This window comes from Plectropomus leopardus, chromosome 18 (assembly GCF_008729295.1).
Source record: "Plectropomus leopardus isolate mb chromosome 18, YSFRI_Pleo_2.0, whole genome shotgun sequence".
Classification (NCBI taxonomy): Eukaryota; Metazoa; Chordata; class Actinopteri; order Perciformes; family Serranidae; genus Plectropomus; species Plectropomus leopardus.
In genome coordinates, this window is record NC_056480.1 from 14,055,080 (window position 1) to 14,071,688 (window position 16,609).

Below are 16,609 nucleotides of genomic sequence, written 5' to 3' on the forward strand. Positions count from 1 at the left end.
TCAATATAAGACAACTTGAAAAAAAGTATGCCAACATCACGTTTCACCCATAACTACTGCAAATGATATATTACACCACCAGCCATATGTACTGTAGCAATAACACTCTGTTCCTCTGTATTGTATTTCCTTAGCAGCAAAGAGTATGCTTTGACTCTGATAACATGTTATAAAATGGGAAGTAATCAATAATGTCATCCACGTGTATATACTGCAAAATCAGTTTGTGCGTCTGAAGTGTCATCCTCAGCTCTGATAGCTGCCCAGAGCTACAGTGATACTGCTGATTGAGGCTCCCCGGAGGCACAAAGAGGAATATAAATCGTATCTCTCAAAGTGTAGTTATTCTGTCATCAACTGACATCAAAATACAAGGAAGAAGTAAACTATTCTTGCTACAGTGATGCAGTGAGGGAAGTTTGAGAGACATAATATATGAGGAGCCCCATGATCCACAATACACACCCAACGTCTGGCGTACATATCTCATATATATTTTCACTCTTTTACACACATTGTATTTTATCATAGACATAAACTAGTCTTTCACTAATAGAATCCATACGGTTCAATCTCATAATATTGTCTTTTAACTGAGACAGTTATAAATAATTAATCATATAATAAAGTCAGTTAATCGATTTTTATCTTTGTTAGTCAGGGACTTTGTTGTCAATTATGAAGCTTGTAATATCTTTCCATAATGATGGTGCATGAGGAAAAAGGTCAAAATAAGTCACGGATAAGAAATAGTTGGCAGGATAAAACCAATGTGTAATTTGTTGAAGAAATTTTATTGGTTAGAAAACATTCCCCAAAGTTTCCATGTCATTAGCGTTCACATAAAATTGATTCTGAAAGTGACAGCATGTTTATTTATGTCGTAAATGTCTTAAATTCTGTACTCCATTAAACTTGCCACTGGCAGGTAGCTTCTGATACCATGATGACGATGGCATCTAATGTTTTCTTGGCATGCCCTGCCCTGGCAATATACGTGTTTATGAGCAGGTTGTAGAATTTTTTTCCATCGTGTTGTATAGCCTCCAGAATAATATTGCTTACAATGGCCTTTGTTCACCTCCATATGGAACTTTATATTGGGTTTCTGCAACTAAAAAAAAACAAATCCAGTAGACAATAACTCTTAGGATGTTGGTAATGTCTTTCTGAAGAAGAGACTAAAATTTTTCAAACAAAGACCAAAACATAATTTACCTACTGGAGTCTGTACAGAATCAGTAGCGGTCAGCTAGGCCTACAGGTAAAAGTGGAATTCATGTACTGTATGTGAGAGCTTGTGTATACCGGATATTAACATGCATCTTCGCTGATCAGATCACACGTGGACAGCGCTAAATCCAAGTGTAAACAACCACCGTAATGCACTGTGATCCGATCACTCAAACCACTTGGCGAGGGAGTCTTGGACACAATGGTGCACAGATCAGTTGTAGTGTAAACGTTAATGCTTCCTGACGCGGTCTCAACAGGGACTATGTTATCATGCAGGACGTGGTGATGTTTTCGGTGACGGTGCACTCACGCTCTATAACTTTCCCCCTTTCACAGTGAGTAGGACGAAGTGTTGTGTGACCGCCGATCATTGTGCCCTATGGAAAGTGATGTGTTGGATTCAGCTGAAAAACAATTCTCCAGCTGTGTCAACACAACCGCTGACATGACTAGCGAGCATGCCATCAATTAGCTAGCAAGAATGTGGACATAATAACCATTTGCTGGACCCTTTGACCTTCTAGCGAAAGTGACAAAGCAAGAGCAAATGGTCAGCTGGAGACGCATGGGTGTGAAAGGTGATTTCTGTATCCACCTGTTTTCGTAAAACAGGCTTTGAGAGAAAATGTGAAAGCACAATGTATGAATGTGAGAGTGAAAATATAAAAGCCTCACAATGAATTATAGCTTGTATGGCCTGTCATAACAGTAGGTATATCACCCGCTCTTTTAAGAGGAACCTTAGTCTATACCTGATCTTCTGACAGCTGCAGTGTTAGATTTCTGCCAACAAATGAGCTTGGAACAGAAAAGGGGTGAAATTATAATTCCCACTCACCGCTGAGACAGGATGTTTCAAATTTGTCCTATAGATTTAAATATTAATGTATGGCAGGGACAAGCAGTTTGAGGCTGTATGATACAGTAGAGCAGAATTAGAAAGGATCCAGCCCTGCTGGAAGGGGGCGCGCTTAGGAATTGATGTGGGAATTCACAGCTTTTAGGTGTTAAAAGTTGGAAATGCTCACACTGTGCTTCACAACATGATATTGTAGCCAGATAAGTTGAGTTATTACATTTAAAATAAGAAAAGTATGCATTTCTTTGATGGCACAGTCATGACCCAGACAAAGTTCATTCTTGACTTGAGCTGTATTTGAGGTCACTGCATCCTATCATTCTTTTCTTTCATGTATGCGCTGTACTTAGAGGTAAATGTGTATGTCTATAATTGGTCCTTTGGGTTGAATAACCTTAGTGGTAAGTCAATATTGCATCAATGTTAATCCTCCTCTCTTATCCTGATCATTTGGTAAGATTTTATATACACCGCTCACCACCATTGTTAAAGTTTCAGTAGCGCACTTCTTTTCGGGGGGTCAAGCCTTGGGCTGAGCTTCTGAGAAAAGACTCAGACTCTTTTGTCTTTAAGATGTTTTTTTTTTTTTCTTTGCTGTAAAATTATCTGAACCTCTGAGACAGCAGGTCCGAGGGAAATCACATTCTGTGGATTAGTTTCAAATCTCCCCCACTCCTTAGGCAATAAAAATTACATAGATCAGCCAGATGGTAGCACTAGAAGAAAAAGTGTCTGAAAAACTAGGCAAGGTGACCACTTTTATTGCAGTAATACAGTCCACCATCGACACTGGCCAACAGTCAGTGTCACTCTTAAGCTTTGGAGGGTTGTTGAGAAACTCAGGGTCAAAGTCGCAGATGCCTAGAGGCATGAATCCACACCCCTGCCAATTTAAAGTGTTTCTCATAGTTGTTTCAACTTTTAACTTCTAATAGAGCTCAGAGAGACTTCTCAGGCTGAAAAAAAATCAACGCTAAGCCATCAGTATTGTTTGTAGATTTACGTGTTTGATTTTTAGGGTTATTCCTACTATTAAACCCCTTTCACACGTGCACTGCAAACCTGAAATTATCTAGCCATTCCCCCGAGGGAGCTGTAAATGAGAACACAAGCGTCTAAATCAGTTGGATCATACATTAAATAGTCATAACCCTGCCAGCTCTCCTGTAAAATGTGTGTGTAATTTCCGATTAGCCCACATGTGAGTGGAGCAGGTCATTGTTTGAAGAATTCACAGCAAGCGTGGGGCATGTTGATGATGTTTCTATCATGGGGCTTGTGCTAAATTGGGAAAAAAAAAAAACATCATCTGAGTGTAAAAAAAAAAAAAAGGGCCATTCACACAAAGAAGGCAAAAAATGTCTAACTTCTGTCACTAATGGCCGAAATTGTACAACGAATTCCTTTTGCTTGCTCCACTCAGGCCCCACCCCTCGCCTAAACTAAACAAGGTATTGCCAGTAGGCAAGGTCCAAAATTAATACCCACCAAGCGCCAAATGCAGGTAGTTTTTCTGTTTGGCAAGTGAATCTCTGAATGCCATCTGCCATTCTGGTGGGTAAATGTTTGTAACAAAATAGTGTATTAAACTATGCTGAAAGCCTGCGTTTTGGTGTGATTTAGGGGCGCGTGGCTCTGCAGCTCCTAAGCTGTCTATAGGTGGGTTTCCATTACAGATTTTTGCAAAACACAATTGCGAGATGACTGCATTTTTTGTTGATTTATGTGCAACTTCTCTCGCAATATTATGCCACTTCTCTTGTGATAACATTCCAAGAAGCATGGCGATGGATGTTCAAAACATCAGCAGGTTTATTTCTATTGCAGCCACTACACTAGCCATCATTATTTCCTATCAGAGGCAGCGTAGGTGTGTCAGGCAAGCAGCTATGATAAGGCGAGCCCCTTGTATGTGGGAGCAGCCAAGTATGAGGGATCTCTTGGAGGTGATAGTCCATGATTTCACAGAGGAATAGTGGATTCAAAACTTCTGGATGATCTGTTAAACTTTTAGAGAGTTATGTGACACAGTAACACTGGTTCTGCAGCACTGTTTACTATACAGGGCATCAGCTGATTCGCTAACCTGTGATTTGCAGCCAGTCTGTTGCAGGCTGTCGTTGGATGCATACTTGAAGGTTATTGAATAATAACACGCAGGCCCCATAGATTAATCCAAGACAGCCAATTTAGCCTCTCTTGTTGTCAGACTGCAGCAGATAAGCTCCACTTCACAATAAAAGCCTTAGACATACACACAGCATCACTGCTTAACATAAGGTACTTACTGACATGATGAGGCTGTAATGATGATTTGTTTAATATATTTGAATAACTTTGCTTCAGATTTTGCTCTGGCCTCTTGCTCTAAGTTTGTAGTCAACATAACACACTGTTATCTCAATTCAGTGTACTGAAACAAATGTATATGTGAAAATAAAAAGGGAATTTATTATTTTGGCTGGTAAAAAATATACTTGGCCGGTGGATTTTTTCATCTACCAGCCACATTGGCCAGTGAGTCAAAAAGTTGGGGTGGGTGCAAACACTTCTGACACAGACATCTCCTGTTGTGTGCTACATGTTTGGCAGGGAAACTCCAAACGAGAAAACAGCTTTTTTGAGTGATTAGGTGATGAGATGACAAAAGGCATGGGCTCAGAGGGCAATATCAACCACCCCAACTTTGGGAGAGACCTCTCAGATTTAGCTAAATTGATGGGATCCGACAGGACAGCATCTCTAATCAGTATCTGACATTTTTGATCACACCAAACTGATTGAAAGAGGATTACAGCATGGACTTTCAATTGACTGTTCAACAGCTTTGGCTGCTTGAAGCTGAGCTGTTTGGGGTTTTTTAAATGAGAACCAGAGGCATATATGTAGTTTATAATGAGTCTAATTTTTAATCTTTAAACATTCTCAGTAGCAGAGCTGCCACAGTCTTTCCTTACGGTTAAACTTTGCACCCTGTAGACCGACTGTAAAAGCACCAGGGAACTCCTTGCTCTGCGAGAACCTCTGGTAATGATATTCATGCATTTAGCTCACTTATCGCACCTAAATTAAATTTTTGGAAGAGTAGGGAGTGCAGGAAACTGAGAATATAAACTGCATTTACTGAACTCTGAGTGGTGTGCATACTGTAGTTCTTCACAGTATTTCCTCAAGCAATCATTCATTTTAATTGGGTAACTATAGGACCTTAATGAGCTTTAATGTTGTGAATGACTCTGCTGGCTCAAGCACCTTTGAGCTGTCATGCAAGCGTAGGGCAAGGTTTATCTACCACTTCAAACTGTTTGTCACCTTCAGAGAGCTTTCCAATTCATATTTTAATTTCATAATGTCCTTAAAGGCTAAATAGACACTGAGTCACAGTAGGTACAAAATGCTGCTGTGCCTCTTTCTGTGTCAGATAATCTCTTATGCATGTTGGGTGCTATCAAAGGAGGCATTAAGGCTTTGGTGATAGGAACACCTGCTGTTACATCATTACAGGGGTGTGACCACAGGTGAAACATACTTCAGCTCATAGAAAACAGTGCAGTAGTGCATATTTTCTTTTAAAGCACATTTGGAGATGGTTAGGGATGGGAATCAAGATCCGGTTCCAGTTGAGAACTGGTTTCAAATTGTCCAATCAATCAGAAGCATATGCCGCAGTGCTTATCAATTCCTTTTATCAATAATGGCATGTTTTTCTAAGGTTGCACATTGCAAAACAAACTCTTGCATCACAGTGTCTGCAGTGCTGGGAACTTGCAGCAACAAGACGTCATGGCAGATAGAAAGAAACAGTCCTAAGACTGATTCAATTTCATGTAGAAAGATGAAAACAGTTATGCTTCAGGGCTGTAAAGTTCGACTTTAGTCGTACATGCTACACAAAAACTGGTCTGTGTGATGAACGAATTGACTGTTCTCATGTGTGAAACTGACAAAGCCACTTGTAGTATATGGTGAGACAGCGCCTGGATCCAGGCAGCAGATGCGATGTGTTAATAAAAATACAGTACAGTGAGGATACATTTAATACTTCAGACAGGTATAATGAAGACCTGCCTATGCGCATTCAACCCACAGTAGACCAATTCATACTGTACGAGTCAGCTGTCACTCTGTTAGTGTTAGTTGAAAGTTCAGTCATTTTAGGAATAAATCAGAGAATCACTGTAGCGTAACAGAGGTTTTCATGATGAAACAAAGTCTCTCTCAGTGTCTGCATGTTTTCAGTAGTCTATTATATTCATTGAAAGATCATCAGCCCTTTTAATACCTGTAAAATGATAATTCCAAGTAAGGTGAAACACCACTAATACTACATATTATGTATTATAATACTCTAATGCTGTACAAATATTCTGTCACTTCATTGACACTGTGTGAAGGCACAGAGATAAAACAACAGTTGCATTGGTGCTGAAAACCTGTGCATGATTACTTTTTCTTCACACAAAAAAAATAATGAGGAATTGATAAGGGAGTCAATAAAGAATTGGACTGATAACCACAACCAATAATGGCACTGGTATTAATAAAATTTCTTTTTCCATCCTTAGAGAGGGAGACTTGCTATACTGTGCTTTTACAGTAGGAAGCTGGTATACTTTGATATATTGCCCTTATATTATACGATATGTATTTTGTAGGGAGTTTCTATTGCTTAAAATCCACAGTCTAATCAAAAACTCTCCCCGTGCCATTTAAGGCCACACACCCCTGATAAGGTTAAGCATTTTCCATGCTGTAGTTTTCACAGTCATTACACAGATTGGGGTTAAATCACCAAATGTAATGGGCCGACTCCAATTAGATTGAAGGACCCGCTGTCCAAGAACTTTGATATAAAATTTAAATGTTGTGATATTTGTATAAGGTCATCACTTATTTTATCTCTGTATCACATTTTAACCAGAGTGCATACTGCTGCTTACAAATCTTTGGGCTAGACTGCAATTTCCCATCAGCACAGAATGTCATGCTTTAGCAGCCTATTTCTATTTTAAACTGTGATGGTCCCTGTGCTCCTCAGAGCTGTTTCAGCATCATTGAAATTTCTTTTACTCAACATATGTGGCTATTTATAGAGATGACATTTAGAATGCTCCCCATGTTCAACTTAAAATGGTTTTGCCGCACCCACGCTACTGTTCCTGTCCTGCTCAACTTCTTCATGCTTTAATCAAGACTAATGCTGAGCATTAAAAACATGTTTTCACTTTGTCACTGAGGTAAGTGGCTCTTTGTGAGAAATAACCCGTTCACATAGTTGTAGTATGTCTTTTTTGTCAGCAGAAGTGGTGAGTTGTGTGATGTAAATTCAACAAAGGGGATTCATTAAGGGCATTGAGAAATGTTGCCAGGCTACTGTGATCCTCACTTGCAAACTAAGCTTGCATAGCAACTAGTAGTGCACTTGTTTCACTACAAGTTACTTCATGTTTCAAAGCTCTGTGTGAGATGGTAACATACAAGATGTATTATAATAATATTTGTTTAATATTCAGACTTGAAATCCTTCAAAATGAGGGGCTATTGTAATTTAGTGAACGATTTCTGTCCTGCGTGAGTGACCCAAAACATGGTGTTAATGCAGTGACCTGCTGAATGCTCTGCTCCGACTATTTCAGGACAAAGTAATATTTCTGCACAAAACAAGTGTCATTTGATTACAGAAACCCAGACCACCTTTAATCCATGAAGTTTCACATCCCCACAGACATTTATCCTGAATTTGGTTGCAACTATGCCCATATTTTATGTAAATTTCAGATATGGGTATGCGTTTTCCCTCAAATTGCAAATGTGTGTCCTCGTCCTTGACGGAAGGGTAAAAATAATAATAATTGTTTTTTTTTTGTCAAATCAAACTTGTCAGTCACACATGGATGAAACAGAAAAGATTTTGGTCTACGATGTTCAGAATATACTTCAAAAAACTGATCTGGGTACTGCCACACCAAATCCACAAATCATTATCTTTATCAATGGTATTATAATACCTGATAATCACCTGATGTGCACAATATGGGCCACTATGTGGAAAAAAAGGAAGGGGAGGAGAGGGAGCTTACACCTATACACACTGAGACATGGAGACTTTTCATCCCTCTCAAATTGTTTGATCCAGGCTATGTTCCTGGCACTCTGTACGTGATGTGCAGTCTCGATCTGAGAGTCGCTTTGTTAATAAAGGAGGAAGTGCTGTGTCTGCACAGGCCTTTGATACTCGCTGAAGGCAACTCCCTCTCCTGGGTGAGGTATTAATAATATAGAGGAAGATCCAAGTGGAGAGGGAGCAAATGTGTCACTCTTTAAGCTATGAGATCTGTGGTGCTACCGCCCACTGCAAGGCAACCTGACTTACTGTACCCCTGTCACCAAACGGCCCCAGTCCAGTCCTCTATTTCTCTCACGTTCTCAGAGCAGTTTGAAGTTATAAACTGTTGTCTTTTTTGATGAAAAAAGATAATTTTCTTTTGTAACTGTGAAAGAGATGCACGTTATCGCTGTTGTTTTCCTCCCATTCCGCCATCGTAGGATGGGAGAGAAACGTTGTTTGCAGGCTTTCTCAAGAGACAAGATTCGCAAATATTTGAAAATTAGACTGTGAGCCTGCAACTCAAACCAGCATTAGGTTAAAAAAGATTTCAAATACTGATATTTGTCCTCAAGCACCTATCATTCAGTGAAATTATAATAATGCAATATTGACTTAAGCTGTCATTTAAATAGGTAAATAGAGTCATACCGGGGATTTGAAAGGTCAAATCATAATTATTTGTAAATTACACAGTGACATTGACTAAAAATGATGTTGGTAAATCAAAGCTATTTGGTGTAGCAGTTGTCCACTTGACCCAAACTGTGTTTATAATGGGGTGCAAGAGAGAGTCATTTTAATTAGGCTGATGGGCTGTTAGACAACATTTTTTGTGTATTGCATCACCGTGGAGATTAAAACTACTTTTAGTAAAATTGGGCTGCCTCCCTTAAAAAGGTGACAAAGGACACATAAAGCTTAGCTTTCATTTAGTGGCATGTTGTCCCCTTTGCCTCTAGAGACACACCTACCAGCCTGCTACAACCTAGAGTCCCTGCTCCTGAAATAATAATAATAACAATAATAAACTTTATTTGTATAGCACCTTTCATAGGAAATGCAGCCCAACATGCTTTACAAGAAAGAAAATAAACATCAGAAACACATAAAAGATAAAAAGACATCATAAAACCTGCATGTAAAAATAAAACAAAATCAAGGGCACACACCAATGGTAACTAGGTTACGTTATTTGATTTTTTCAGTCATACACATTTTCAAGATTACTGTATTTTACATCTTCTCAGAAGTCTTAAATGAAAAACAACCAGAGGTTGTTTATCCAGACTTTTGTTTATAAGCGAATGCACAACACAAATGTCACGAGCAATGTAGTTACTGAAATTTAATGCAAGGATAGATCCCCTGATCAATCAGCTGGCGATTGTTGCCTGGTTTTCAGCTTGATTGGCCATGACCTGCTGGCCTGTTTCAGATATAGCTGATCCTGTGCAAATCAGATTCAAATAAATGTGCTGCATTGCAATGTCACTGACCATTGTTACAACTGCTTTAACCCATTCTCATTCCTGGGTCTGTAAATATCAATGCTTTGTCACACCTCCCCTTGTTAGTGACTTTTCAGCATTTTTTTTGCTCTCTGTGGCTTTCTTTGTTAATTCAGTTGTGCTAAGCACGACTGAAAAAGCAGATCTTATTCCTTCAGGGATGTATACCAGTTTGATTTGTACATTCCATGCGCAAAATACATCTTTTTGTAAACACAGAGCTACTAAACATGTGAGGAACATGTCCTCCAAAGGGACTCCAGAAAATATTATTAACACATGTCTGTGGTGTCCACAGATGTCTGTGTACTTGTCTGCTTGGGAGTATAATCCAGGATAGATTCTGATAGAAATTTGACTGAAGTTTCTAATATTACTTGTCAGAAATAACGGTAGATTTTTCTTACTACAGAGAAATGAGAACATGGACTTGCAAAGTCAGGGAGAAGGAGCCTTATTTGTAGAGATATTGCACTGAGCAAAGGGGGGGGTGGGGGTCGGGGGTCAATTTTCCTGTGATGTACTGTTATTGTTTCATTTTTTTCTCAGAAGTTTTATTTCATTTATATGCCCATATAGTAGAATATTATTAAAACTATCTTTCTCTTTTTTAATATATTGTGTGAAAGTCAATCCATACTATGTCAGCATAAGCTTTTTTGCTCCTCTTTCGAACGTGTGTTTTGCATTTCCTCTTCTACACTTGTCTCATAGCTGCAAAAAAAGAAGGAAATTAGTAACTGAAACACATTATTTTGGCCAAGGCATTCCAAAACCAACAGCCCAGAATGTGTCAAGTACCCCCCCCAGGCTTGACTGTTTTTCCATCTGTGTGTGTTTGTGTGTGTAAGCGCATGTACACTTTACTTGTGCACACTTGTATGTGCTGGATAGTGGTGTATGCCAAATCACAGTGTTGTACCAGTTTTACTGTGCTGTACAGGCTCTCTGATATGCCAGTCATGGATGAGATAGTTAGAGACTTCAAAGTGGCTGAAAGTAGCTCAGAGTCAGCCTCAGTCTTTAGGCAGGCAGGTTCAGGTTTACCTGACAAGCCTCTTAAAACACTTAATCCTGTTAATTCACAATGTAAGTCTGTTTGCTGCACAGTTCTCATCCACAACCAGGCGCTCAGCCCCTACTGAGTTTGTCTGAGACAAGTTAAGCTGGAAAGTCTTCAGAAGGAACATTACCTGTGTATGTGTGTGTGTGTGTGTGTGTGGGGTGGGGGGGGTGGGGGGGTTGTGTGTGAAAACACAGGGACCTCAAAAATTATTTTTAGACAGGCACGTTTTGGGATGTCTTTGTGTGCTTTTTAATTAGGGTGCAAGAATGACACAGTAACTGAGGTTAAAGGCGAACTGTCAGCTCTGCTATGAGTCTTTTAAGCCATCTTTGACGAGTAATTAAAAAACATGGCTATTCTTCATAGCTCCCATGTTCATAGCGTCACATTAATACACAAGATTAAGTTAAAAATTACCAAAGGGAAAAAAAAAACTGTCAATCTGTGGTTTTGTCTTTGGTATTTTTCTTATCAAAAAATTAGGGGGACAATACATCATACTGTAGCTGTCTGGTTTAAGCTTAAATTATGCATGCTTCCTCCAGCGTACATCATCAAGGTTGGGGCAAATATAGTAAGAGAATCAACTTTTTATCTGTTCACCACACATCCTTGTTAAATTGGAACAAATCATGTATTTGGCATCTGTGTGTGTATTTTTGTATCACATTGATTTGGCGAAACTATTTTTAAAAGAAACAAATGCAGGTGCGTACTTGTGTTTTTTTTTATGTGCCTTCCAACATGTTTTCTTAACTCAGTTCCACCCCAAGATGCAGCTCCCCTCTCTCCACCAAGGGTATTTCTTAACTGTATCACAGCTGCCCCCGCCATGAGTTATGGCGCTCTGTGATTCATTGAGCGATTCTGATGAGGTTATGAGCGAGCCAAGGACAAAGTTATCTCTCCTCTGCCCAACAGAAACACCGAGTTTATTAGCCTTCAAAGCAATAGACCTTTTTTTTTTTTTTTTTTTGAATCTAATCCTTCGTTCCTGCACCTCAACTAGCCACTTCATATACTACATGCATTGGTTGGCAGAATACATAACATTGTAGTGAGGCTGGGAAAAAATGGAAAGAGGAAAAATCCATTACACTGCTGCCTTGACTCATGGAGCCTATACAGTGTAATTCATCCTGAAGCTTGTTCAACTCGAAATGGCCCTATTTACAGAGTCCCATTACAACAATAAGAGTTAAAAGAGAGCGAGAGATTGAGAGAGAGAGAGACTGTGGGCCGCTGTATGTGTTTGCGATTCATGGTGAATCATGTCCAGGGTGTGTAATTGAATGACTGGGATAGCATACTCCCCCGTCCTCCATTATTCCACCTGAACCTAGGGCAGAGAGGAGACAGAGGAAGAATCTTACATGGGAGCTAGAGGCTGATGGATGAATAGACACAAAATAATGACATGTTTCCTGTTGTTGTGCATCCTAACTTTGGCTGTGTATTGTTTAAAAATACCAAAACCAATACCAGAACATTTAAAGTCATAGCGACAGGGCTGCTCCTTTAAAGTGGAAGATTTGAATCATCAGTCGGAGAGCCCTCAGTCGGCTGAGGTTGCTTCAAGTTGAGAAGTTGTTTTTTTTTGCTTGTCATTGTGCTGTGCAGTTTATTTGTAGGGACGTTTTGGTCTTCAGATTTTCTCTTTCTCTTGACTTTCACACTACTCTTTGATACAGGGCTGTGTACATGCAAGCAGTGAGTGACGGAGTAAGAGAGAGAGAGACTGCTCTTCTGCTTAGAAGTGGTGAGATTACAGCTCACAGCAAGTTAATACGACACATTCAATAGCTTTTGTTGGGTATCAAGTGCTGGCAAAAAATGTTACAGCTTTGCAACCCATCGTTAGTGCCATTAGCTTATTCAGTATATTGCACTTTAAAACTTTATATGGAAAACAAAAGGAATCTTTGAATATTCATATTGAGCTGCCAAATCCGATTCATCTGACATAATTCTGAGTTGCGCACAGCTCTAAATAGCTTTAGAGTGCTTCATTTGATACCTTTTCCCTGCTACATTCAATACCCAACATGTGAATAGAAACATTATGTTCTTAAAAAGCTGCCAGATGCCACAGGCGTTAAGTATAGCCATACTTTTGAGAATTTTGGTGGCGTTTTGGCTCAGTCAACTGCTAACTCAGTCAAATACACCATGCTCAACCTCACCACACCACAGACAGTATGGTCGAGGCTGCAGTGGTGGCGGGCCCTGCACAATTATTGGATGCAGGTAAACCATACAAATATGTATGTTTTTTTCTAGATCTTCATACAAAATGGATCAAATGCTGGTATTATTTGACTGGAGGAGTTTTAGAATCAGTAGGCTATAGAACCTAACAACAAAATAGGTTGTTTGTTATTCATTTTAAACACCCCAGTAGATGTGGGATGGTGTAGGTATGCTACTGTCTTACTATACATAGAGTCTCTCCTGTATGATTCCCCTTGTCAACCTTTACCTCGAGTCACAGCACATTGTTCGGTCTCAGTAGACACATCTGGTGGTTGATATATTTTTCGACTACCCTTCTGTGACCTGCATTCAAGGTTCTGCAGGAGAGAGAGTGAGGAAGCTGAACTGGACAGAAAATCAACTGTAGGTGTTTGTTGTCGGAGGTCACACATTTATTTCTTTGCTTTTCCATTTCATGTAATGAGCTTTTTGTCCAGGTTATAATGGTATGGGCAATAAACATCTTACTAAGACTAGTTTTTTGCAACTATTAAAGATTTATTGGTTCATAGTGCCTTTTTTAGATAAATACACATAGAAAACTGCAAAGGCAATTTATTATTTTGGCTGTTAAAAAAAAAGCTTCAGCCAGTGGATTTTTTTCATCTACCAGCTACCTTGGCCTGTATCTGAGTTTTATTTTTATGATTGCCGATAAAATTAATTATTTTAAAAGTGCAAAGAAAGTGTCAGCATGGAGGGAACTTTTACTTTGTAAAATTTCTGGAAGATATTTTTATTTGGTCATTTTTTTATTTAACTTTTCACTTGACTTTATTGAAAAAAAGTTGCTGGGAACTGCTGTATTTGATCAAGGCCAAGGTCAAATTTATTTATATAGCACATTTAAAAACAACCAAGGTTGACAAAAGTGCTGGGAAAAAAAATAGTTAATAAAAATACATAAAATGCAGTATAAAATACACGAGTAAAACAAACATACCAAAACAATTAATCAAATAAAAATACGAGGGTTGAATGTGGAAAGTTTCAATTTTGATTAAACATTTGCTAAGAGAACTTAAAACAAAGTTTTGTGTTGGAGTTTGTTATATTCCAAATTCAAAATACTGACAGAAAGATTTTTATTTTTATTGTAAATCCTAAAATCAGTTATCGATCTCATTAACTGCTAATAATCGTCCCTTAAAAAACAATACCGGTCAATCCCTATTCTGTTCTGCAATTACTTGATAGTTTTTGGCAGACATATACACCGACACTGATCAATCAGTATCAGTTGATATATCAGCCTGGCTGATTTATCAGTCTAACTTAAGGTCAAGCTCTCTACACAACGTTTTTAGTCAACTCCATATGCCTCAGGAAGAAGTGATCAGTGACAGTCTATATAGCCAATCATAGAGGGCCTTGGGAAGATCCAATATGTTATAATAGAAGCATATTTAAGATTAAAATGGCACAATATCTGTGTTTTTACTATGGCTGGGTATCAATATTTGCTAGTTTTTAAGGTATTGACCAAATACTAGCATAAGTAGTATAAGAACCTCTTCAGTCAAACGGTACCTGTTCGATTCTTTTTCCACCGGGGTCGAATCCCAGTCCTTTCCGACTCATCCGCTGGATCAACAAACTCTCTGTTGTTCAGTGTCTGCCTGGTTAGCATCAGCTATCACAGCAGCAGCTGCTAACGTCCAACACTGAGCAGTTAAACTTCCGTTTCATTAACAACCATTACCGTAATAACTTGGCATTGTTTGTGTGCTGGGCGGACTCTCCGTCCCCAGCACAGAGCTCACACTCTCATGGCAGCTAGAGAAGTGTGTGCTGCTCCAAAATGTTTGAAAGTATAGCTATACTACAAGCCTACCTATTCACATAATGGGTATTGAATGAAGTAGTTGGTATTTGTATCACTTTAAGGTACTAGTATGAGTACTAGTATTATATTTTTTATAACAATTGCTAGTCTTAGCCTCTATTCTATCATTTTTTTTGTTTGTCTACCTGAGTCATCGAACCTTATGAATGTGCTATATTCAGTTTTTGTAGTAATTATAGGTATAAGCACCTCAATACTGGAATCTAAATTTATAGCTGAGATCTGGAAATATGTCAAACCAGACAGTACACTGCAAACCTGGATTTACTTTTTAATTAAATCAAAAGTGAGTGCACCAGTAGTGTCAATAATAACAGCTATAACAGGTAGGGTTGTCTGTTAACTATTAAAAGATATATGACCACAACCATGGAAATAAGATAGAAAACCATTTGATATGGATTGGATTCATCCTTAATGGTAGAATTATATTTGTGCATCACAGTGAAAAGCAGCGTCAGCACAGGGGCCTCAGATGTGGGCACAGAAAGTGCAAAGGCCTCCGTTGTGTCATAACCCGCCAAGTAAGAAGTATAAATCAGTTTTAAATAAAGGAATTGGACTGTTAAAAATGATGTCATTTAAGAACTATGCTGTCAGTGCATTGACCCTCAGCACAAGAGGACAAGTCGACATAATTAAAGTGTCACAACAGGCTGGTTCTACCACAGTATGCTGACAAATCCACGATACCATGTGAGAAGAGAGGCAAGACAGCATTGTGAATATGGACTCACACACATGCATGCAAAAAGTTACACACACACATACAGGCAAATATACACACCAACGAAACATAAGAGAAAGGACTGACTTTTCACTCATCTGTTTCATCACTGGGATACATTATCTCTCTCTGTCTCTTTCTGTCTCTATCTCTCTCTCTCTTTCTCACACACACACACACACACACACACACACACACACACACACACACACACACACACACCTTGCCTCAGGACACAGGCCGTCCTCCACTGTCTGTTTATGAACTCATCTGTTTGCTGCAGACAGGCTGGAGATGAGAACATTTATAGCGTGTTGCAGTATGGCCACGTATTCAGCATAATTAATCTACTACCTAATATGCCCTCAGCACTCCCGATGCATCTTGTCATCTTGTATAGCCATCCCATAACATACAGCATCATAAAACTGTCCACTGTTCACAGTCATCACCTGTGACATTTGTAACCTTTGAAGTTCTCAGGAGATTTTTAGTTGCAAGGTTTTTGAGAACATCTTGACACTGAGGTATCAGATGCTGTTTGGTATAAATTGAACAGAAATACAGCATTATTTACCAGGACTGTAATGATCCATTGATCTGGATCGCTATATATCGATTCAATGAGCAATGATCCTGTATCATCGATGCAAAGTGAAAACATTGATCCATATAATCCTCTTTTAGAGCATTATATGGACTTTTTTAAATTCTGTGTCACTGTCACACAGATGATGGCAAGCAGCCAAGAGAAAGATGATGAGGAAAACACTATTTGCTTGTCAATAAATCACCACAATTCAAGTGCCATGTGTCTGTATGTTAAAATTGTTCAAAATTGACAAAATATATTGTTGAAATGATATGGAATTGTACATTATTGATTTTATTTGATAGACATTATGAGGTTTGGACCTTTGCTGGGAGGAAATTTTGGTAACTGGACCTCTTTGAATTTGAGTTGAATACCTCTGATGTAGAGGAATGTAACTGAGAATAACCTTC